Source organism: Cricetulus griseus, chromosome 2, assembly GCF_003668045.3.
Source record: "Cricetulus griseus strain 17A/GY chromosome 2, alternate assembly CriGri-PICRH-1.0, whole genome shotgun sequence".
NCBI classification, from domain to species: Eukaryota; Metazoa; Chordata; class Mammalia; order Rodentia; family Cricetidae; genus Cricetulus; species Cricetulus griseus.
The window spans coordinates 338,608,084-338,634,260 of record NC_048595.1 but is presented as its reverse complement, the minus strand read 5'-3'; the positions used below and the strand labels follow the sequence as shown (position 1 = coordinate 338,634,260).

Sequence of the window (26,177 nt, the reverse complement as noted above, 5' to 3'; positions counted from 1 at the left end):
TTATCTTTCCACACAGATTTTGACTCTAACCAAGTCATCCATCCCATCTCATTAGCACAATTCAAACTATCTATTAGAATATTAAAATACATTGTATGAAAAGGATGTAGGTATTCTTTTCTTATGTTAATATTATTTACTATTTTAACAGAAATAAATAATATGCATGGTTCTGGATGCTGTTATCCTTACTGGAAGAAGTTACAGAGATCTTTGGTGATGCCTCAAATTATACCTCACAAGTGATCATGGCTCTATACTCTTAGCCAGTCTTGACCAATGGCATGTTTTCTCATCAGAGAGCAATCCTTCCTAAAAAGGTAGAATGTGTAATGCATAGGGTACAAGATGTGGCTTAAGAATGGTGTCTGAGTATCTGTTTCATTGTTCACTGATGAAGAAGCTTAGGGGAAGTATTATATTTTTCTAGGCCTATTTTTTTAATCTGTAAGACAATATCTACTCATGTTTGTTATATATCAAATGGCATTTAGTATATAAAAAGACTGTGCATAGCAAAGCAATACCATTATAGCAAAACACAGAGGACTAGACTTGCCACTGGACTCAGCATATACATGGTTATACATAAATATGTTCCACAGAAAATGTATTAAGGTTCTAGGAATATGATCTTATTTGGGAAAAGTGTACTTGCAAAACCAATCAACGTAAAATTAATCAAGGCAGACCCTAATCCAGTATCATTTTATCCATATAAGAAAAGAGACACACTAGGGAAAGACCATGTAATGAAGGTTCAGTTGGTGCTGTATCTATAAACTAAGGGACAAGTGTCAATCATCTTCAGAACGTTGGGAATCCTATTATCTTAAGTCACTCAGTTGTGGTACTGCATTGGTAAGAATTTTAGCTTTATTCCTTCTGTGTTACATGAGTTGAGTTTAGGCTACTAGGCAATTCTCCTTGCTTTCTGAAGGGCACTTACCTTTCTGTGATTGTTTCTCTGAGGCCGCTTGCCACACCCTTGACCACAGTGCTTGCTTTGGGTGTCAGCACCACCTGAGATATAAAAAACGAGCCCTTCTTTCTTCTCTCAGTGATGGATGCCTGAAGAAACTGGATCAATTTCTCAGGGTCTGTCGTGTTTGCCCAGGGTGCTGGCATCATCTGCCCAGGCCAGAGAAAGGGCACTTCTAATGCCACTGGGCTGTGGTAGAAGACCAATACTTGATAGTCCTTCTCCCATAGGTACTTTAGACTCACTTCCTGGGCAAAAATGGCTGGGCACATTTTGTTTCCATAGATGTCTTTCAGCATTTGGACCAGTTTTTCATGATGATATTTCTGCATGCCATAAAAATGGTTGAAGTCCAAGAACACTACCTCTTTGTGGTGGTCTGTAAGAAATGCATTGATCTCTTCAAGACCCTCATTGACTTTGGCACTGAATAAGCCATGAGCAAAGTACAGTTCATTGTCTGGGTCTCTGGGCTTTGTGGAAATTCGCAGGTCAAAGTAGCGGATTCCAGCTCCTAGCTGACCAGTGAAACTCATTGTTTGAGTGGCTAACCATTTCCTCATCAGCTTCTTGGCTACAGTTCCAAACACAGACACAAAGTTTTGGACAGTTTCTGGCTGCTCAGGGCCTACAGGAGAGGCTTCATCAATGTAGAAGCTGAAGGAATCATGGGACCCTGGGAGAGCAACAAGGTATAATGTGGTTAATTTCAAGACTTTCATACAACTAACTTCTTTCCCTCCTAAAAAGCACTCATTCTCCCCTCAAAATGAGTCAAAAGAATGACAGTGAAATATTTACTTAATATCCATATGTTGTAGGGTCTTTTGAATGGCCTCATGTAGGATAGAGAACATATCAGTTGATCAAAACTTATTGAAAAATAATAAATAATTCCCTTCAAATCATTACTTCAAAATTCACACTATGAATTAAACTTACCACACAAACAAGGATGGGCTTTCTTCACCATCAATCTGAGTAATGATTCATGAAGTATGATGTACGGCATCTTGTAAGAACTAAATACTTTGTCTTTAATTTTACCATCTGTGACAGTTAATCTTGTCAATAGGACAGGCTTTGAAAATCACCTAGGAGGATGTTTTAGAGACAGTTGACTGATATAGGAGGGTCTACCAAGAATGTGGGCAGTAGCATGTCATGGTCTAGGAGCTCTAGACTAAAGAGAGAGGGGGGAGGAAGGGGGAGAGAAAGAGGAAGGAAGGAAGACAGAGAGAGAGAGAGAGAGAGAGAGAGAGAGAGAGACAGAGAGAGAGAGAGAAAGAGAGAGAGAGAGGAGAATGGAGTATCGGCATTCATCTCTGCATTCATCTCTCTGATTCCTAACTATGGATGCCATGTGACCAGGTTCTGTATACTCCTGCTACCATAGCTGGGACAGAGTTCACTCCTATCCCTTCACTGTCATTCACCCTTAAACTATGAGTCAAAATAAGCTCTCCATTCCTTAAGGTGCTTTTAGAAGGTATTTTGTCATAGCAACAAGAAAACCAATACACATGTTCCTTTTGTTCTAAGCCAGTAGGGATTGTCTCATTCAATAAAGAAGTCCTATGTCCAGGTGAATAATCAGAGTGTGAATTCTTACCCTACACATTTGCAAAAACAAAAGAGAGATGATGATATAGAAGAAGGAGAAGTAAGAATATAGTACAATTAACTTCACTCCTGACCTTGTACTTGGCCAGTTGTGGACTAGGATGAGACCAAATACATTCTACATACTGAATAAACAATGGAAATTCTTGTAAATTAATACAACAAGCTGTGCTTTAAATATTAATAGTAGGCCAATTCTTCAAAGATATTTTCTTTCAGTATAAAAACCTCTCCATGGAATTGATTTTCCAATTTATAAGAATTCTTGCCATCAAATAACAAGAGGTATTTGTTTAGTTATTTATTTGTGGAAGTTCTAAGTGTCAAGTAATTATAAATGCAATGTCATGTTTATCATTTGCTTATAAATACGAAGTACCATTGACATGTGATCAGGACCCATAGAGAAGATGATCTCACGGTTGAATTTATCCTTCCAATCTTCCTTGTCATGATTACTGAATCATTGAATTGGAATTCATGCATCCTGGATACTTCACACACCAGGAAAGGCAGATGGGTTTCCAATTGTGACACATTTTCTTTCTCTTTCATGACATTGTCCCTGAGCCATTGTTTCCCATCTGTCACTTTCTCTTGAGTTCATTTTATTGTCTTGATTCTGGCATAGGTCCCACAAAGAACTAACTGATTGTTTTTGTGGATCTTTGAATTCTCCAACCTAACTTAGACAGACAGACAGACAGACAGACAGACAGACAGACAGACAGACACACACACACACACACACACAGTCTAATCTAAATTTATGAAGGTAACATCTCAGGGCTTTTGTCAAATAATATACTTGGCACATTTTTTCCAGGGATGCAGTACTGATCCTGCCTGTGTTCTATATCTGTATCTGTGTACTCCATCTCTATGCATGTGTATAGCCATTTGTCTTTGCAGAGCTGAAACTGCCCATAGCCAGAAGTCAGAGAGCATCAAATTTGGATACTGTGGAACATTCTGTGATAAAATAATTTGTAAATGTACTTTTATATTCAGAAAATTGTGACCTTTAAGGTTTAGAACAGAGAACATCTCAGAGTTTTTAGACTTTTTAAATAATGAAAGGTAATCCAAACTAACTGAAATGCCATGTTGAATTTAATCTTAAGCTATGTGATTTGTTTATCTTTAGTTGATGGTATGGAAAGAAAATGTCAGCCATTCCTGAGTAAATAATATTATAAGTTTGCACCTGTCACTAGCATATTTAAATAGTTATTTAAATTACTGAATATTGATTTATTAGTAGCTTCTTATCTGATTACTAATCTAAGTGAAGAAGCTGAACACACTGTACTATAGGTCAATAGACACAGAGAAATGTATGAGTTTAAGAATTGTAATTGAATGATGTAAGATCAAAATAGTTAAATAATCATGTGCATTCTAACAAAGTCAGAAAAGGTTCCTCATGCAGAAAACAGGTTGGAAATATTGGATACTTCTACAAGCTTATAAAAGATATTAATTAGAATCAGACAGAAGGAAAAGCAAATATAGTTAGATTTCTTTTTGTATAAATGCGCTTTGGGGGTGGGTTTTTTTGCTATTTTTTAAATTTTCATTAGTGTATCTTAGTTATACATAATAGTGAGTTTCATTTGATTTTGACATTTTTATATATGTATATATTGTATTTGATCATATGCATTTTCCTTTCTTGTCCCCTACTCTTGCATATACCTCCTTCTTCCCTTCTTAGTCTTCTAATGTCATGGCCTGCCTTTCTTTCTTTCTTTCTTTCTTTCTTTCTTTCTTTCTTTCTTTCTTTCTTTCTTTCATACATTTTAAATGTATGTGTCCCACTGAATTTAATCACAGATTCTTATAGAATCATCAATAAAGATTATCCACAGTATAATGCACACCTTACTAAAGGCTACAGGATAGGAAAATGCCTTTATGTCCCCCAAAAACCATTAATTGCTTTTCTATACCCAGGGAAGTTTAGGCCCTATTATCTCATTCTTCTTCACGACTTCTCAATTATGGCTTTAGTTTCACCTTTCTATCATGTATTAGCATAGTAAATATTTTTTAATATGAAGATAACCAATTTTATAAATCATGTGAAAATAAAAAAATGGTTTTAAGATTTTGTTATTTGTTGGCCTTCAAGGAAAGTATGTCACTGAGGTCAAAAGAAGAGGACATTAACAATAAAAAGTTAAAATTCCACTGAAAGAATCCATTGATGCCTCTGCCAATATTCCCTTTAAGCTAGGTGGCTGCATAGCACATAAAAAGCAACTGTTAGGGGTGGTGTTGTATAGGCATTGTTTGGTAAAAGAGTTAAATCAGTTCATACAGAGGACAATCCAGGCATTGTTGTGGGGGTATATAACCTAATGTGGGCTTTCTCAAGAAGAAATAGCTTAATGACTTTAAATTCTATTTAGAATGATCTTTCCTAATGTCAGCTTCTTCATTAAGCTCCTTTCTATTGGTTTGACCTTAAAAACAGAAGCATACTTTATGACCACTGAAAAAGAGACAGAAAACATCGTACCCTTGTCTCTTTAAAACTAGAAAGTTCTCCTCCTTTGTCAATCTTCTGCAGTCTGTGATCTAATGTTTTATGTTCTGTGGTGACTTTGTGTTCCTAGACACCTGAGATCTCATGCTCTACCTCCAACTAACAACCTAAACCTAAATGAGCCCTCACTGTTTGGGGCTGGCTTCATGCTGTCCTTCTTATCAAAGGACTGGCACCCCACCCCATAAATGCAGACTTATCTATGTACCTATTAATAATTTAAGTCTAAGAGGCTATTCTTTCACATCTTTTAAAATTGACGGTTTGATTAAATTCTCCTCCATTTGACAACTACTTTCCTTACTCAGACAGTGTGATCTAACACTTCTTAGGTAGCCCTTAAGGCTCTTGGGCTAAATTTTAGGTTTTGTTACTTTGAATACAGCCATTTAATGTTCTGTAGGGAGACACTGTAGCCCCGCCTCCTAGTAGCCTGGACAGGTGTCTGGGAAACGCCCGTGAGGGCGTGGTGAAGGGAAGTCTAAGGTGATGCAGGAATGGTTCTTAAGGGACCGCGCACACATGGAGACCCTCTTCTCCCTTCTCTCTGGTCTGGCTGCCTTGCTGCCCCTGGCCCGCTTTGGTTTGCGCTTGCCTGGTGTTATCTGAATAAAGAAAACCTTAGCCATACGGACTGCAGATTTATCTCTCTTCAATGTTCTGTCTTTTTCTTGAAGCATTGCCTTATATCCTCCAAATTTTGCTTTGCGGCATATTCTTTGGTATACCCTAGGAAATTTATATATTTTTTATTTTCTGAACACTATATATCATCAAACAGATGTGCATTTTTATTTTTATTTTGTCTTAATTAAGTCATAGAACATTCATACCATGTAAAATTGTTTCATTAGAGATAGAATGTTGTCATGTATGTCTCTCATGCTGACATTGAACTCAACTTCCTACGTTCTGGGATTACAGGAGTTCACCATCATACACAAATTATAATTTTGTCTTTTAATATGTAGTCATCTTTATTTTATTTTCATTGATGACTTTTCATGTAAAGTTGGGAAGAATGTTTATTCTGTTACTATTGAGTGTACTTTATATGTTTATTGGGTTGACTTGGTGGATGATTTTGTTCAAATCTTTCATATTCCTATTAATTTTCTATTTTGTTAGTTACTAAGAAAGGAGTTTAAAAATCAACCATAATGATTTATTATTATTAATTATTATTATCATCATCTTGATCAATAAGAATGGACCCCAGAGGCTCATATATTTGAATACTTAGTCAACAGAGAATGGCAATATTTGAGAAGGAGTAGGAGGTGTGACCTTGTTGAAGGAAGTGTGTCACTGGGCATGGGTTTTGCAGCTTCAGAAGCCCAAGCAAGGCCCAGTGTCTCATTCTTCTTCCTGTTGCCTGTGGATGCTGATGCAGAGCTCTCACCTCCTCCAGCATCATGTCTGCCTGTGTGCTGCCATGTTTCCCACCATGCTGATAATGGACTAAACCTATGAAACTGTAAGCCAGCCCCAAATAAATGCTTTCCTTTATAAGAATTGCCTTGGTCCAAAGGACACAGTCAACAAAACAAAATGGCAGCCCACAGAATGGGAAAATATATTCACCAACACCACATCTAACAGAGGGCTTATTTCTAAAATATACAATGAACTCAAGAACTTAGTCTCCAAATCACCAAATAGTCCAATTAAAAAGTGGAGTACAGATCTAAATAGAGAATTCTCAATGGAGGAATCTAAAATGGCTGAAAGACACATAAGAAAGTGCTCAACATTCTTAGCCATTAGGGAAATGCAAATCAAAGCAACTCTGAGATACCATCTTACTCCTGTCAGAATGGCTAAAACAAAAAACACCAATGATAGCTTATGCTGGAGAGGATGCAGAGAAAAAGGAACACTCCTCCACTGTTTGTGGGAGTGCAAACTTGTACAGCCACTTTGGAAATGGTTGTTCCTCAGGAAAAAGGGAATCAGTCTACCACAAGATTCAGCAATTCCACTATTAGGCATATACTTAAAAGATGCACATTCAACAAAGACATCTGGTCAACCATGTTCATAGCAGCATTATTTGTAATAGTCAGAACCTGGAAGCAACCTAGATGCCCCTCAACTGAAGAATGGAAGGATAAAATGTGGTACATTCACACAATAGAGTACTACTCAGCAGAAAAAACAATGGAAGCTTGAAATTCACAGGCAAATGGATGGAAGTAGAAGAAACCATCCTGAGTGAGGTAACCCAGTCACAAAAAGAAAATCATGGTATGTATTCACTCATATATGGATTTTAGGCATAGAGCAAAATATTACCAGCCTACAATCCATACCACCAGAGATGCTAGGAAACAAGGAGAAGGGGAAAGGGACAAGATCTCCTGAGAAAATTGGGAGCATTGGGGGATGGGAGAGGGAGCTAGAAGAAAGAGAAGGGGAGAAGAGGATGGGAGAGGAAGACATGAGAGAACAGGAAGATTTAGTCAGGGGAAGAATAGAAGAGAGCAAGAAAAAAAAAGATATTCCATAATAGAGGGAGCCATTACAAGTTTAAAGAGAATTCTGGTGCTAGGGAAATGTCCAGAGAGCTACAAGTTTGACCTGTACTAACAATCAAAGCAGTAGTTGAGAGACTACCTTAAATGCCCTTCTCCAATAATGAGATTGATGACTACCTTATATGCTATCCTAGAGCCTTCATCTAGTAGCTAATGGAAGCAGAAGCAGACACCCACAGCTACACACTGAACTGAACTCTGGAATCCAGTTGCAGAGAGGAAGGAATGATGAACAAATGGGTCAAGACCAGGCTGGAGAAACCCACAGAAACAGCTGACCTGAACAAGGGGTTGCTCATGGACCCCAGTCTGATATCTGGGAAACCAGCATAAGACTGTTCCAGACCCCCTGAACGAAGATGTCAGTTTGGAGGTCTGGGCAATCTATGGGCCTCTGGTAGTGGATCAGTATTTATCCATAGTACACAAATGAATTTTGGGAGCCAGCTCCACATAGAGGGATACTGTCTCAGCCTAGACAGGCAGGAGAGGGTCTATGCCCTGCTCCAAATGATTTGACAGACTTTGAAGATCCCCCATGAAAGGCCTTACCCTCCTTTGGGAGCAGATATTGAGATATTGGTTGGGATAGGGGTGGGGGGATAGGGAAGGAGGGAATTGGGATTGACATGTAACTATGTAACGGAAGGTTGTAATTTAAAATTTACACACACACACACACACACACACACACACACACACACACACACACACACACATATATATTATATATATATATATATATATATATGAATTGCCTTGGTCATGGTGTCTCTTCACAGCAATAGAAAATTGACTAAGACAGCCATTTACTTTTTGCTTTCTAGATTCTGTATCTTTGTTTAATGACCCATAAGCATTTATAAGTATAAGTGTATCTTCTGAATGAATTAATCTTTCCACCATACCTCCTCCTCCTTTCTCTTGATGATAGCCCTAGAACTAGATGCCAGGATTTGTTTCCTTTTAGAATCCTCATGTCTTTGTATATAATGTGGTTTCTTGCATGCAACAGTTCCCTGAGGGTTGGTTCTATATCTACCCAAACAGTGTCTGTCCTTGAATGGGATTGCCTCAAGGAGACAAATGAGCAATTCTACTTCATTTTTACTACTGACCCATCTCTTCCTCATTCCTGCTTTTAATCTGTACCTTTCTTCCTTTGGATTAAGTTTCCTAATATTCCAGTTTATCTCCTGGCTTACTGGACTTTACTATTCATTTCTTATTAAAGTTTTTAATTTCTGGGTATGATAAGCAAAATATCCATATGATGATTAAAAATATCAATTAATAGATTCATTTTACATTTGAAGCAAAGCTTATAAGAAAAAAAATTAAGTAACTATTTTATAAACCTAAGTAAATTAACTTTCTATAGTCTAACTGTACCTGAAGATTGGTTGTTTGACATGAGAAGGGGGGCTTATTTTTGTGACTAATTTCTGGGACAGAGAAAAGATGGTTGGTATTGCTTCCATGTTTGATGAGAAATGGAATCTGGAATGAAGTTTTCCCTTTTATTCTTTCCAACTTCATTTTTTCATGTGTGGTGAAGCCCTTTAGCAATCACGGTGGATTTTCCTTCCCTGACTTCACAGTTCATCTGTTTACAACAATTTCTAATTGTCACTGGGTGTTGGATGTTGCTACTGGTACTTGATTACATTTATCAACATCTTCTTATATCATTATAATATATAATACTCTTATGTCTTAGTCTTCGCCTAAAACTTTCCACATATACGCACTTGATTTTAAACTAGACTGAAACCTTAAAAAATAAAACCATACATATTAAAAAAGATTCCTTTTCAATCTGTGGGCTCATTGCAGCATCCAGCTATACAAACACACAAATATTTTATCTGTACCAATTTTTCAAAATGGTTTTCACAGGAAACAATACAGAAGTGAAATATATACTCTGTTAATAATCATTTTTACATGTTAGGCCAGACTAGGCCACTTTACACAGCATCATCATGCCTTCTTCCTCTTATTGAATTTGTCTGGGCCATCTCAGAAGATCAGTTGGTGAAGACTAGTCTGGCTCTGTCTTTATCAACTCTGGCCCCTTCTCTTACTATGGTAAGATTGAGTACTGAGGCCTATTTGAAACCTTAGAAATATTGCATATGACTGTGAAAGACAGTCTTCCTGTCACCTCTGTGACTTCATTACTACTTCTTACCACCAAAACACAATTTAAAAAAAAATCAGGAAATTCTGCTCAGCCATTCTGAGGCACTTGGTGCTGGTATACTTCTCAGAATATTTAACTTTTCCCAAGTCTCTTCTCTCTTTGCCATTGTTCCCTATCAGTCTCCCTCCTTTTCCCTTGCTCTTCCAGATCCTAATTGAAAGCATATCCAAGCTATGACCTTAGGTTTCTTAATTCCTTTTGGGGATCTCATTTATTTTTCAGTTTCTTTGTCTTTCTATGGATGTGTCAAAAACAACACATCTATTTTGGTCTCAATTCAGGACCTCCCCCCATCTTTAAGGAAAGTAAATTTCATTGCTTTATTTATATCTTGAATTTAAATGTTCCAAACAGAGCTCAGTATACTTCTAGACATATCATTCCTTGTGTCCACCAGCATATGTAATTATCTCACCAACTTCTGTCTTTTCTTTGAGTTTGTCTTCAACTGTTTTTTACTGTCTCTCAAGCCACCCAGGCTTCAAGTTGCACCAGGTTGAAGTTATTACTATTTTAAAATAAATATCCTTTCTCAGAGCTGCTTTTTTCTTTTCATCCCAGGATGAGTAGCCTGGTGTCTTGTGTGAATCAGTAAAACAGCTCTGAGTACTTTGAAATTAGCGGGTTCCTAATCATCCCTGTTGCCATACTCCAGGCTTCCTCTTTTTGAAGGTTAGTCTGCTTCAGTCTCCAAAATGGATTTCATCTGAGAGCAAAAGGTACATGGTTCCAGCCCTCCAAAGTTCCCTTGATTTCCATCTTTTCACTAGTAGGCTTTGGGACCCAGTGATTTAACTTGTATCCAACAGCCCTCATGAAAGAGTTTGCTTTGATAATGGCCTGCTCCCTGAGAATTCAGACATGGCCATCACTGAAGGCTAGATTGATCACTAGAGCCTGTCTGCTGCAGCTACTGTCCCTCACTGCTCCTTTAATACCAGTCTCTGCAGTGCTAAATAGCTTTCTCAGTCCCTGATTCATTCTCCTAAGTCCCCAAAGACCACCCTCTCTGATGTTACCCACCTAACTGAGAGAAGAGAGAACTGAAGGACTCCAGCTTCAGGGTCCTGCCCTCTCAGCTCATAATGTCCCTGAAAATGCTGGAAAATCTACTTCTTTTATCAATGTAATAATGGAAAACAAATTAAACATATTACAAAATAACATTCACACTCAAGTTACTTTTCTTCAGTGTAGAAGGCAATTGAGACTCTCTATTTGTGACTATGTGATGTTCAACCCCACAGGAAAAAAAATTAAAAGCCTTCAAAATTAATCAGTTGTTTCTCACCCGACAGACTATAATTAATCTCACTAATTTTTTGTTTATCACACTTATTAAACCAATCAGTTGTTTGCATTTTTGAAAGACTGTGACTAAAACATTAAATGGCAAGGATTATTTCTCATTTTTGATACATACTCTTGACTTAATCCTCCAGTATGACTGGGTCTTGGATCTAACAATAATTTTTTGTCAACAAAGATAATGAACATGTGCCACACATCAGAAACTTCTAGAATCAAACAAATAATTAAATGACACAGAGTTGTAACTTAATATGCATGCTGACATAACAGGTACATAGAAAATGCATTTTTAAATATTAAACCCAAATCGTGAAATACTTAGGTGAATCATTTTGCCACGGAAAAAAACAACATTATCATGCTTCAATTTCAATGTCTCTTTGGGCAAGTCTTATTCATTTGTTTGAATCCTTCTTTAGCTCACCCCAGAGACAGTAAGTTTAAAAGTTGGATCATCTTACTTTGGTATTTTAGTGCAGGGTTCCAGATGCTAAATTTGGAAGTCCTGTTAGGCTGATGCCTCCCAGGAGTAAGGAAGCTCAATATTCATCGACAAGGCTATATACTTGCTGGATCCTTTGACTAAGTCAATAGATGAGCTCATGGCAAATCATTTAAGAACAGTTCCCAGTCAAGGGGCAGAAAATTGCCATTCTTGCTGCCAACTCTCCCATGCGTTTGAATTTCTCTTTCAAGATCGTCAACAGATCTATAAGAAAGCAAAAGAATGACTCCAAGAAATAGGACATTACTAAACTACTTCTGACTTCCTGCAAAGTAGCCATAGTGGGCCTTTTCCTATCCCAGGGCAGCATGTTCACTGCTGGGCACTGCCCAGTGTTACATCAAATGGACTCATGCCCTGAAGCTTTGCTGTGCAGGGCACTGCTAACCTAATAATTACACATAGCAACCTTCTAACCCAGAATCACAACACTGGGAAAAAGAGCTTTTACAAAGGGAAGATACTGGGACCTGGAAAAAAATCCATATTGAATTACAAAGATCTAACATCACTGTTTGCTAGATATTGAGAAGTAGTAACAAACTTCTGTGCTTGAGCCACCTGCAGCAGTGTTATTTAGCCAAGGATGATTTTGATTTAGGAGTATTTGAGCACCTAAGGTGACATTCTGGGTTGTTACAATACAAAAGGGCTGTTGCTATATAGGATGAGTAGAGGATGCCAGTAGACTTCACTTAATACCCTGAGGAGCATCTATAATGAAGAACTATATGGTATAAGACACCAATACCAACCAAGGGGAGACATCTTGCTCTATTGAAAACCTTACAGGCAGATAATTTCCACAGTCCAGCAGTACTCTGAATTAGTCCTCTCTTCCCACAAAGGCCACCTATCCCTCCACACACCCTTTCTATTGCACTGTTCTACATGCACACAGCAACAGGACAAGGAATCACTTTTGACTATGACTGAAAATCAATAGAATGCATAGTTTTGGGACTTAGTTCACCTAACTACTTGCTTTTTGTTGTTGTTTCTTGAGAATGACTTTTAATTGTTCTGGCTGATTTCCAAGTGAATAAACCTTTCAGACTAAAATGAAACTATTGATCTCCATTTTGACTCCAGAAGATCCTATGAAGCATTAGTTTTGCTGGAGAATATTTACCTACATCTTTTAAAAATCATTAAATCAACTGAACACCTATTGGACACATGTTACTGTAGTGGGTATCTGTGTATGTGGCTATGAACAGGCAGGGATTGGGGAAAAGATTAAAAAAACAAAAGTGGGTATAGAGGGGACTGGTTGTTAATCCTATCAAGTATTTCCAAATGACCTGCTTCCTCCTCTGAAGAACTGAACAGTTGATAGGTAATTACTGAACATCTGTTATATATCATGCATTAGGACAAGCATTTGGAAACAAAACACTATACAAGCATTATCTGGATCTTTCCTTATGATGTTCATATTACAGTGAGGAGAAACAGGCAAGGAAATCACCATTATCACAAATATGATAAATGCTATGAAGAACTACACATGACACCTTCAGATAAAACAGTAGTCCAGTCTTGAGCAGATTGTCATCTGCTAGAGGAAATTACTAGCAAATGAAAGGGTGAGCACAAAACCCCAAACACATGCAACCATTTAGACAATACTTCACCAATGTTAATGCACATCTGGTTCACTTGGGAGCTTGTTAAAATTTGACTAATTGCTCTTGGGTGAAGCATGAGATTCTGCATTTCTAAAAGTGCCCATATATTGTGAATGCCATGTCCCAGCCACCATTCTTGGAATAGTGAGCATCAAGATATTTCTTTGCTAATCAGCTGCCTGTGAAATTGTTTCCTTACCCAAATCCTGTCTCTTGTGCTTTCTTGTTTGCAGTATCTATCCTTTCAGGGACAGATATATGCAAGCATACATAGACACACATCAACACAGATAACATCATACACAGAGGTATACACACACATAGGAACAGAGAGACCACCGTGAACATACAAACATGCATACATGTTGATGTTCAGATTTTTGCATATGTGACCTGAGTTGTGTCTATATGACAGACTCCCAAGTTTTGATGGCATTATAATGTTTATGATTTGACTTATTTATTAAATACTGTATCAAAAGTGAGAGCTGGGTTGGTCATTTTCTATTAATAAAATATTAATATGTTTCTATAATAAACCTTTTTTTTGGTAAACTTTATGAGGTCATTTCTTTTTTTACTATTTAAATACTTTTTAATTAGTTCAAATTAGAAACAAGCTTGCTTCACATGTCAATCCCTTCTCCCTCTGCCTCTCCTCCCCCCAAACCCCCACCAGCCCCCCACTTCATCCCCCCTCTGCTCCCCAGGGAGGGTAAGGCCCTCCATGGGGGTTCCCCAAAGTCTGTCATATCATCCTGGGCAGGGCCTAGGCCCTCCCCCATGTGTCCAGGCTGAGAGAGCATCCCTTCATGTGGGATGGGCTCTCAAAGTCCCTTCTTACACCAGTGATACATACTGATCCACTACCAGGGGCCCCGTACAGTGCCGAGGCCTCCTCATTGACATCCACGTTCAGGGGTCTGGATCAGGAGGTCATTTCTTGATACTCACAAGAGCTCTGGCAGTGATTTTGTATCTCCTAATGGAACAACTAAACTCAAGTCCACAAGCCTCAGAACAAGGAGTGGGGTGTATCCCTCTCACCCTTGAGACCTCCAAACTGTGTTATCATTCAAGTATTTTTATTTTCAGATTCAGAATGATTCCCCCTTCCAGATGCAGTGAGTCAGGGAGAAGGATGATTCAATGATGACTAAATAATAAGAAAGTGCAGGGTGAAGATTTGTCTGTGAAAGAAATGTAACAAACAGAGAGGAAAATAGCAAATTTTATCAATAATTGGCCTTGACAGTTCTGGAATAGCTCAAAGGGGAATTCAAATAGGACCACTCTTCAAGAGAATGATTTGGAAGAGAACCAGGAAAGAGAATCACCTGGTTCTTTATGGCATTCTGCTCTGCCTCAGCCTCCAAGGTCCTAGACAGCTTAAGAAGGATAGAATGTCTGGACCGAAAAGAGATGGTTTTTTTCTGTTGTTTTTGTTTGTTTGTTTTACAATAAAACCCAGGGAAACATTCTTTTCACAGCAAGGTGGCTGGTTCTGCCCCAGTACTGTTCAATGAAATTAAAAGAAAGGATATTTTCTGTCTTTTTTGGTAGTGATCATCCAGGATCTTTGTGGTCCACTTAATATGGGTCACTCTATGCAGCTCCAGTCACTTTTGACTTATATCCTTCTTGAACACACTAAGTTCATTCTAACTTAGTCTTACCCTTGGGATCCCCATTGCCTAGTAACCTTCATATTCAAGTCTCAACTTAGACCCTGTCTTAAATAAACTACTGTCTCCAAAGTCTAACTCGTCCAACCCTTTGCTCTTTGTCTCTAAGACATGAGAGAGTTGTGTTTTCTTCTCAGAATTATAGCTAACTCCAAGCTTAATTTTTTTGTTTGTCTTTCAAGATAGGGTTTCTCTGTAGCTTTGGAGCCTGTCCTAGAACTCACTCTGTAGACCTCAAACTCAGAGATCTACCTGTCTCTGCCTCCCAAGTGCTGGGATTAAAGGCATGAGCCATCACCATCCCACCCAAGCTTAATTTTTAATTGTTTGTTTTCTATCACCCTCATAGATACTGAATTTCACGAGAGTAAGAATGGATCTATCTGACTTACTATTGCATTTCCCAACAAAGCCAGTGATTGGCATGGAAGAGACATCAAATAACTATACATGAGATAGTATCTCTCCATCTCTGTAACTCTCAATGCCTTCATCTTTCAATGTGATTGATAAAAAACTATTATGATTAAAAAAACAAATTAACTGGCAAATACAAAGAATGGTTCACTAAGAAAATAATTGAGAAGTATTAGCTTTTACTATCACTCTGGGTCAGTTTTTCTACCTTTAACGTGGAGTTCTGAGTTCTTGGCACATAAGTGGCTTTCACCAAATAGTAGCTAAATGGAGGAGAGAATGCATATATGCATTGCACTGAAAGGCTATAAATGCTGTGGCTGTGATAACATTTTAGAATTATGCAAAGAAAACATTGGTACGGTTTCCAAGGTAGTATGGATAGTTTGTCTCAAATCCTTCTTCTTTTTTTATGCCTTAGATCACAGGTTGCATTTTCTGTGCTAGGTGTCACAGTACCAAAGGTCTTTGTGTGGGAAAGGCTTTCCTTGTGCGCAGGTGGCTCCAGACTCTCACTGTGAGTGCTGGTTCCTCTAATGTCCAGAGCTGTCACTAACAGCTTCTCCACTCAAGACTCTGAAGGGTTCTCAAGTACAGGGCAGCTTAATACAGAATGCCTCTTCCCCCAAACACTGTATTTTTGTGAGAGGGAGCACCAACTGCCCATCATCACAAGCCACTGACGGAGAAGCAGAGAAGGTTCAGCCTCCCATTTGGTGAACAGGTATGCCAAAAGAAAGAGATGCAGAGTTGTGTACCTGTCAGGCAGTCAGCCCAGGCTTCCTCATTCTCCCTTAGATTTAAATTTTATAAGATACTGATTTTTTAAAAATCCCATGTCTTCTGCTGTCTTTTTCTCCTAGGCCCATCTGTTGCAGGCAGTACACAGTTTGGGCTAACCTTGGATGTCTGTAGCCAAAAGAGTACCTCTGATTGCCTAGGCATAAAATTAGTGTGTGTGTGTGTGTGTGTGTGTGTGTGTGTGTGTGTGTGTGAGAGAGAGAGAGAGAGAGAGAGAGAGAGAGAGAGAGAGAGAGATGATGTTCACTAAAGCTAAACCCACATCACTAAAACCATCTGTTCTGAATGAAACAACACAGAGCACCCTATTGAGATTTTCCCCATAAGACTAAAACAAGCCTGGAAACATGAAAACATTCTAGCTATTTAATTCTTAGACTTGAGAGCCAGAAGGCCTCTGAAGTTCAACTATTTACTTTTGTCTTGCATATCCAACACTTTCTTTTATGAATAATGAAAACCTAAAATAACACACATTACCCTTAATCATGTTTGTGCTACAGAATTAAAAAAAAAAGTCTCCTTGAAATACAAGCCTTTGATTCTATCATGAGCTCACAAAACACCAATTCTTGCCAACAGCTGGGTTTTTTTCCTTATCGAAGAAGTGTTTGAGGTTTGGGGATGTTTTCTTTGCTTTCCTTCCTGCCTTCCAGTCTATCCCCCTGTCCTTGAGACTGGAGATGTGGCTGTGTAGAGAACATCACGTCATTCACTGTCTTTTTCTCCTATGTCCCTCGCACTCTCCAACCTTGCAGCAGGATAATAATCAACATCTCTCAGATGACAGTACACATGTAGACTCCCTTCTAAATACTGAAACATGCATGGGTACCACCGCTGGGTCTATCACAAGTTGATTCTGCACAGCATTGCCTTGATGGAGGATATTTTGTCCATCTGATATGACATGCAGACATCCTCAAAACACTAACTCTCAAATATATATGTTGTATATCATTAGGTAATTATTGCATTTGGATCCTCATGTATTGTATTAATCATGGATGTAAACAGACAGGAACACATCAAATGCATTAAATAATGTCTTCAGTGCTTTCCCATAGTGTTGCATTGTCTTCAAACAATCTAAATGGCTGCAGTTTGCAACACACACTGATAATACCTTTACAAACCCCCAATTAGACTGCATTTGTGAATTTCCTCTTATATGCATTGTATTGAAATGAACCCCTCTCTGTTTCTTAGTCACTTCTGAGTGGTCTCATTTCTTAGCAGATGACCAACTCCTCCTCTTCTGCTGTATTACTGTTTGTCTCTTCATAGAGCTATGGGTCTTCCTTAGGTAAAAGACAGGAGAACCTCATTATGGATTTTTGAATTGTAAAATGACAGTGACAATGGGGTCCTCTGGCATTTGTTTTCAATAATGTTCTTACTATATAGCTCAGATGCCTTTTCTAAAATGAACTCTCCCCTAAAACAGAGGCATTTCTTATTTTTTCCTCACATTTATAACAAAGACTTAGTTGTCTTTACTATTGGTCCTTATTCACTATATCTAGTCACTCAAGGAGATATCTTAGAGTCCTCCAGTGCCACAGAGTTTGACACTGTTTATACTGGCAACAGACATTTTTAGAGCTCAGCTAGACCCTAACACATATTATCAAATAATCTTCTAAAGGAAGTTTTTTCTTTCCTCCTTTCATCCTTCCTTCCTTCCTTCCTTCCTTCCTTCCTTCCTTCCTTCCTTCCAACCTTCATTCATTTACTTTTGTGCACATGTGGAGGTCAAAGAACAATCTTCTATAGTCAGTTTTCTTCTAGTCCCATGTGAGTTATGGGGCTCAAACTCAGCTTCTCAGGCTTGGCAAAAAGCACCTCACCCACTGAGCCATATCTCTGGTCTATCCACACATGTCTCCCTCTCCCTATGCCTCTCCCCATCCTTTTCTCTTTATCTCTTTCTGCCTCTGTCTCCATCTCTCTCTTTCTGTCTCTTTAGCTTTCTTTTTCTCTCTCTTTAAGCCTTTTTATCTTACTAGACTATGCATTCGTCTGGTAGGGTCTATCCATACTGGATTAAAAATGTGGTCAAATATATGGAAGCATGTTCTTGCTCTTTTGTGGCATATTTAGAATAAAAGAAAAAAATGAGACTGAATGGATCTCCCATGAAATGTATATTCTAATGGTGAAATATCTAGAAGGAAACAACACAAAATAAAAATATAATAAGAGAACACCATGCCAATTTGTTGGATCACACTGGTTAGAGTTTATGGTTAATTTGGGAGATAGCACTCCAACCATACAATACTGCAAATAATTAAAACCTGTTTCAAGTTATGAGTTATTTATTTTATACTTACAAAGTATGGATTGCAAGTGAATTAGCCTGAGAATAGGTCAGAAATCACAAATCTTATGGGACATAAGAAAGGCATTGCTGTGTGGGACCTCATTTTTTGGCACAGAGCAAGCAAAGTGACAGAAACATTTGTGGGAATTTGTTTTGGTTTTTATTTGTTTTTATCTTGAGACAGATTCTTGCTGTGTAGTGCTGGCTGTGATGTAACTCACTATAGAGACCAAACCTTGAAATCACAGAGCTCCTCCTGTCTCTGCCTTCGGGGTTCTTGGATTAAAGCTGTGCTTCACCATGCTTGCTCCAGGAAATAATAGCACCAGTGTTTGATTTTATTTTTTGTTTTTGTACTGAACTTCAACAAAGAAGTTCAAATTAAGTGAATAAACATATATTTAATACCCGCAGTGTGAATAAAAGTTATGCTACAGTGACATGCTGAGATATCACTAAGGTGAAATGCTAAAGATAATCTAATGTGAAAGGAGTCAGAATAAACAAGGCAGTCTCTGACCCCAGTAAACCCATGTCCAGTAAACTTTTCAATATTTATAAAAGCATAGTTGTATTTTTATAAGGGACTTAAACTAAGAAATTCTGATAAATTCTGGTGGAAGACAATCATTTCACTTTCCTATTATTTGTTTCTAATAGTCAATAGATTTCAGCTTTTGGAGGTTTAAGCTAACTGGATTAGCTTCTTGCTGTAAATTTTTCCATTTCCATAATTAATTTGGGCAATAGTTATTGTCATTATTATGTGTTGAAAGGGATTTTGAACCCCTAGTGTAGTTTTCAATTCTCAATATGTGGGAAAGTATTGATTTTTTTGTACTTTACAACATGAAAAGTCATATTTATCTTTTAAAAGTCTGCTTCAAGAGAAATACTTGAAAACATTTTAAAGTATTTATTTTAAAAGCAAACAGCTGGGCTACTCAAGAAATAAAGAAAAATCTCATATTTTGTTTAGTTAAACCAAATCCAGAATTTACTAGGGTAAGCTGTTCTTGAATTTGAATGTCCTGAGGATATTTATTGATTTGAGAACAATGGGCTTTGCATTTTTATAGGCACAGATGAACAAGGCCTTGGATGGAGTACAATATTCACATGGAGTCATGACCCTCTGAGGTCCAAACAATAGCCTCATGCTTCATTACAGCTCAGTGACAGTGTGGTTTGCCTATCTCAAAGGGAGTTTTAAAAACTGTTTGTCTGTTTTGGTCAAGGCTTTGCATTCATGTGAGTCTAGAAGAGAGTGGGTGGGGGCAGGAAAATTATCTGACTCTGGATGGATGTGCCATATACTTACATTGCATTAGGGCTATTTTATTTCTTAACCTGGATAATGATTATGAGAATGATTATTATATGATTCTTACATTATTATGTTTCTAATACCTTCATTTCAGAAAGAAAAAAGGTAATCTATAACAAGCAAAACTAAAAATAGTCATTATTTTCAAATTTTAAAGTACTTAGAATATTAGTAAGAGGTAACACATGACTCAGATGGAATTTCCTAAACCTATGCATTTTCCATGGCTTTCAAGAAGAATATTTCAAACTAAGAAATCCATGAAGTTTTATATTCCATAGGTAGAATATTGAGAGAGATAGAGATGTATTGAGTCCAGTCACTGATTGCAGACATTGTGTGTGCTGAGTCCATGAGGGATTGATTCATTTCCAGAAGAAAGACCATGCCTGAGATTGACCAATACAATGACACTTACTTCTATAGAATACCATCATAGGTCATGTGCTTTGGTACAGCTTCTAATATAACATCTACTACAGGTCCAGGCTAGAAAATCCTCAAACGATTCTTACTAGCTTATCGATGAGTTTTATTTGGCCATTCTGTCTACACTGACCCTGATCACTTCTGAATTCTTAAAGCATTCACCAAGCATCTTATTCAGAGAGATGCTTAGTTCCATTTTCCAATTCATGGTCACATAAATTACTCATTCAATGATATTCAACATTCCTAAAGAAGAAATTCATCTTTAGTCATTGCCAAGAAAATTTAGAACTGGGAGGGATGTTGCTATCCACTTGAAATCTCACTTCTCAAGTTTTAAGTATCCAGTCTTATGAAGTATATCCAGAGTATCAGCAAAAAGCAGACTGTTCAACCAAGTTACGGTAATGAAATAAGGATATTTATAATGCAACCGTGTGCATGAGGTATAAAAAACACAGATTGTGGGGTACCTCAATGCTACTTACAGTTGACTCATTAACCATTCCCCAGTTGTAAAGTATAATAATAAATAAGGAATACTGCCAGAAACTGGGGCTGTGAGGGCAATGTGGGCTCAGTGAAGGTATTCAGAAGTTAGAGAGAGGGGTCAGAAAGATTGAATACCCAACCTCTGTTTACTGTATTCATCTTCGAACCTTCCACTGACAAAAATCCATTTACAGACTTGAGCACAATAAAAGCCCTTTAAAAACTCCATAACACTTTGATGGGAGCAATGGAGAAGTTAAAGCAGAAAGAGAGTTGGAGAACAGAAAGCAGATGATAGCTAGAACAAAGAGCTTGTGCTGAAACCAAAATTTCCTAACTCAGCAACCACTTTAAACCCAAGCATAATCCCACTACTGCTCAAAAAAAGAAAAAGAAAAAGAAAAAGAAAAAGAAAAAGAAAGAGAAAAAGAAAGATACCCAATGAATTAAGCTTCACTGAATGAAAACTTCCCAATAAGAATAAAGGTTTGGGCATCTACTGTTGAGTCAGAGCCTAGTGAGGGTGGATCTCAGACCACCTTCTACTTGCAGAATTGGAATCAGGTCCAAAAGCTGTACCCAGGAGCAGATGGGAGCCAGTGTTGTTCCCAGGGCCAAGGGAGTGAAATGTTCCAAACACCCAGACCCACTCAGTATCCTCTTGCTAAACAGTGACACAACTCAGCATATGGCATGCTGGACACTGTGTGAAGTATAGGACCATAGCCAAAGACAAATTTGGTCTGGTCTAAAAGAAATGTGTTTGAAGACAGAAGTTTCTGTCCTGCCTGGTCCTGCAGCCGATTAGCCCCAATAAACACACAAAGACTTATATTAGTTTATAAATTGTTGGTCAGTGGCTAGGGCTTCTTACTGGCTAGTTCTCTCTTAATTAGTAACCAATAACTACTAATCTATGTTTTTCTACATGGTCTTATCTTACCTGAGAACACCTGGTGCATCCTATCTTCCCAGACTCTACATGGTATCTCTGGTGGCCTCTCTCTCTGCCTTCTTCTCTCCAGCTTTCTCCTGGTCTTGTAGCCCAGCCTATCTTCCTGCCTGGGCAATGACCAATCAGTATTTTATTCATCAACCAATAATGGAAACATACATACAGTAGGACATCCGCTGTCTTGGGATAGTTTTAAGAATTTAGGAGGAAAAAAATAATTTAGGAGGTAGCTCTGTGATTTATCTTTCCATGGAAGGGAATCAGCAGGTTGAAAGAGCTATAGAATCCTAGCTACCTTTCTCCAATGGAGAAGATACCTGGCCTAGTCAGGAATGCAATAGAGTTCTGGAAGGCAGAGATGGGTCCACAACACTTTCTATGCTTGAGGTACATCTCCTAAATCTCCATTGTCATGAACCCCAAAGAGTTGACCTATTCTGGATGATGAAAAAATCATGACAGAAGAGTAGTACCATACCAATTAATCTAGCATGAGGAAAGATGCTTACTTCCCAGGACCAGTCATGGATCATGACAAGAACAATGGTGGGAATGTTCCACCATAATCTAATAGATGTTATTTGCCTTCCTCTAATCTGTGGCTAACACTAATGTAATTATTTTTCCTCTGGTAAATGTATCTCATTGGGATGTGATAATCAAATGAAAACTGCTCTTTAATATTGTATAACTTCTGGGAAACACTCCTCTACTGTTGGTGGGACTGCAAAATTGTTCATCCACTTTGGAAATCAATATGGAGGTTTCTCAGAAAATTGGGGATAAATCTACCTCAAGACTCAGCTATTTCACTCTTGGGCATATACCTAAAGATTCTCAATCATTCCACAAGGACACTAGCTCAGCTATGTTCATAGCAGCATTATTTGCAATAGCCAGGACCTCAATTGATGCCCCTAAACTGAAGAATGGATAAAGACGATATGGTACATTTACACAATGGATTATTACTCAGCTGTTAAAAATAATGACATCAGGAAATTCGAAGGCAAATGAATAGACTAGTAAAGAATTCTTCCTGAGTGAGATAACCCAGACCCAGAAAGACAAACCTGGTATGTACACACTCCTAAGTGGGTATTAGCTGAAAAATAATGGATAACCACGTAACAATGCACAGCCTCAGAGAGGCTAGGCAACAAGGAAAGGCCACAGGAGGATAGAGACAAATAGATTTCCCTGGGAAGGGAAAATAGAAAATATCTCCGGGGTAGACTGGGGGAACATGAGGTATTGGGTTGGGGAGGGTACATGGAGAGGGAGAGTAATGAAAGAGACATCTTGATGGGGGTACATTTTGGGGTTGGGTAGAAACCTGGTGCAAACTCCCATAATCTACAAGGATAATCCCAGCTAAGAGTCCTAGCAAGAGTGAATAGGCAGCCTGTAATTACCCCAATTGTCATCAGAAAGCCTTAATCCAGTGATGATGGAAACAGATGCAGAGATCCACAGCCAAGCACTAGGCAGAGCTTGGGGAATTCTGTTGAAGAGAAGTATGAAGGATTGTATGGGGAGGGGGGTCAAGTGATCCCACAGAAACAACTAATCTGGGCTCATAGGAGCTCACAGATTCTGGGCTGACAGTTAGGGAGCCTGCATGGGACAGACCTAGGCCCACTACATAAGTGTGACAGCTTGATCTACTTGTGGAACTTCTAGTGGTGGGAACAGGCCTGTCCCTAAGGCTTTGACTGACATCCAGGAACCTATTCCTCATACTGGGTTGCCTTGTCTAGCATTAACACAAGGGGAGGAGCTTCCTACTACCTCAAATAAATAGGCCCTGCTTTGTTGACACCCATGGGAGGCATGCTTCTTTCTGGCCAGAAACAGAGGAGGAGTGGATTGGTGGGGCAGTGGGGGAGGGGTAAGGTGGGGGAAGAAATGGGAAGGAAGAAGGGAGGGGAAGCTCTGGTCAGGATTATAAAATAAATGAATAAATTTAATTAATAAAAACTACTCAACCTTAAAAAAATGTATGGCTTCTGTATGTGACAACTACTATTTCATACATTTTGGACTAAGAGTTCCAGGAGGGAATACCTATGTCTGCCCTTAGGAAAGTGATTCTCTGGGATTCCACTACTGAAACCAGGATTGCAAAGATATTCCCATTCAAACCATCACATATGAATAAGGTAACCAAGGCTACCTCCAGAAAAGGAGATTGCCAACAGTGGGTCCTGGTGTGGTATATGTTTAAGATTGGGTTAGTACACTGAACTTGATTTCTGAAGCTTAGAAAAAGAGACAAGAGAAAAGGAAACATCAGGTATTGTTTCACTTACTATCCACAGAATAGAATTATCTGTGCATTTGTCCTGATAATTCAGATGGCATATTAAAGCATTTGAAATCAAGATCTGGGAACTAATCCCACAAAATAAAACTTTATTAGAAGGGAGAAAAATTGTTCAAGGTAATGGATATTTGTTCCTTTCAAAATTAGCAGTGTTATATTCTAGAATTCAATGCAATTCCCTAGCATATATCCCTAGGGTATTCTTTGTTGGGTATTTGAAAGAAGGAAATCTATTCTTTATTTAAAGCCCTCCCTTTCTGTTGCAGGATTTTGATCACACTGTGACACTCCTAGATTGTGTTGATAAAGTTAACTTTGAATCAGGTGGTGGAGACAGCCATTAGCTGACTAGAATTAGCCACAGAGAAGCCTGGAATATGGATAAGGAAGATGGACAGGAAGGAGAAGGGAGGGACTTGGAATTCATGTCCTCTCTTCACTCTGGGACAAGTGGACAGAAGAGGTGCTGGCTGTGTCTCTGGTAAGAAAGTCAGCTGGTTGCTCCTCTTCTGCCTCTTTTATCTATAAGGGTTTCACCCCAATATGTGCCTTGAGTTTTTATTGGCAATACAACAATTATCAAAATTCAACATTTTGGTCTAACATAGTAAAATAATACTTCCATACACAAAATTACATTAATGAAAAGAGGACAAATGCTGTTTTTCTCTTGTTTGTAATATGAAACAAAATTCCAAAGATGTTTTTCCCTGTACCAAGATTTTATATATGACATACAGACCCCCTGGGCTCTGCTCTTCAATTATAGCCACTAGAAGTACTTGAGTTGAGAAATCTAAAGAAATTGTGGTGAAATCAACCTTATACAATAGCAGAGAAAAAGTTACTAGAATGAGCTGTAAAGTCTTTTTAAAACTTATAAATCCTACACAAAAATAAATGAAAACATAGAAGACTCACATTAATTTGGGGGACAAACTTTACTCAATCTTGAATGAGTTTCCATCAACATAATAGGTACTGAGCTAAATATAAATCTAAATAGCATCCTATCTCATTGCAAGTTTCTGATTACTAATTAAACTAGGTGAAAAGTTGTTAAAGTAGAAGTCAGATCTAGTCCATGATTTATATGTTTATACTTCCACACTGCATCCCACACCACACCCTGGCCCATAACTGAGCTTGTTCATGAATTGTCCTAATCATTTGCTGTCCCATGGGGGACACTGTATTGTGTACCATGTTTTGGAAGCATGCAATCCAAAATTTTTTGTCATTTTGTCATTTCCTATGATTCATAACAAATTATGAATCAAAGGTGGCACGACATCACCTTGCAAGTAGTGGAAAAGAGGCAGGGCAAAGAACAACTATGGCTATATAGCAGTCAATAAAGACTTAATGATGGAGGACACAGCTGTTGATTGGTGGTCAGTGGATTTTACTTTGCTATTTAATTCCCTCTTTTATTCTGTGTAGATTAGACATATGAAATTTGAGATGTTTCATAGAGCCAGTGGGTAGGAAGAAGTAACCATTTTAAAGGAGCATACCTTTAAAATGTTGGGGTTTTCTGAGAGGAAATAGAAAACACCCACTCTTTCCAGTTCTTCTCAATGTCTCATATCTACAAATACCCTAAACCATACAAAGATCTACATCATCAGTTAGTGTGAGGATTCATGGTAACAAAAAGGACCTCAAAGATAGTATTCAATAGGGTCAGGTATAGTAATCTACACATTTCATCCCAGTGCTCAGGAAGCAGAGACAGGTGTGTCTCTCTCACTTCTAGGTCAACCTGATCTACATATAAAATTCCAGGTCAACTAGGGCTTCATAGTGAGACCTGACCTCAAAAGAAAATATTTTGCAATATATTGTGATTTAAAATAATAAGTACTTGAAATACTAGAATCACAACCTGGATAGATGTCTTGAGATATTTCATAGAGCATTGCATTTTCTTTCCTGTGGAAGAGCATATCAAGCCATGCTCTCAGGAAAATCTCCATGATGTCAGGATTGTTGGGGGGTTTGGGAAAACAGAAGATAGAATTTTGGATTCATGCTTGTCATAGATGTATTTTAAATTGTATTTATTTATTT

At 38.2% G+C, this 26,177-nt stretch overlaps 1 long non-coding RNA gene across 10 annotated transcripts in view; it reads right to left on the bottom strand.

Moving 5' to 3' along the window:
• Plcxd3 overlaps window positions 1-26,177 on the bottom strand; it is a 301,403-nt gene that overhangs the window by 46,304 nt on the left and 228,922 nt on the right. For all 10 annotated transcript variants that reach the window (XR_004768544.1, XR_004768545.1, XR_004768546.1 and 7 more), the window contains one exon: window positions 950-1,658. This is a non-coding gene — a long non-coding RNA (phosphatidylinositol specific phospholipase C X domain containing 3). The remainder of the gene's footprint in view (window positions 1-949; window positions 1,659-26,177) is intronic.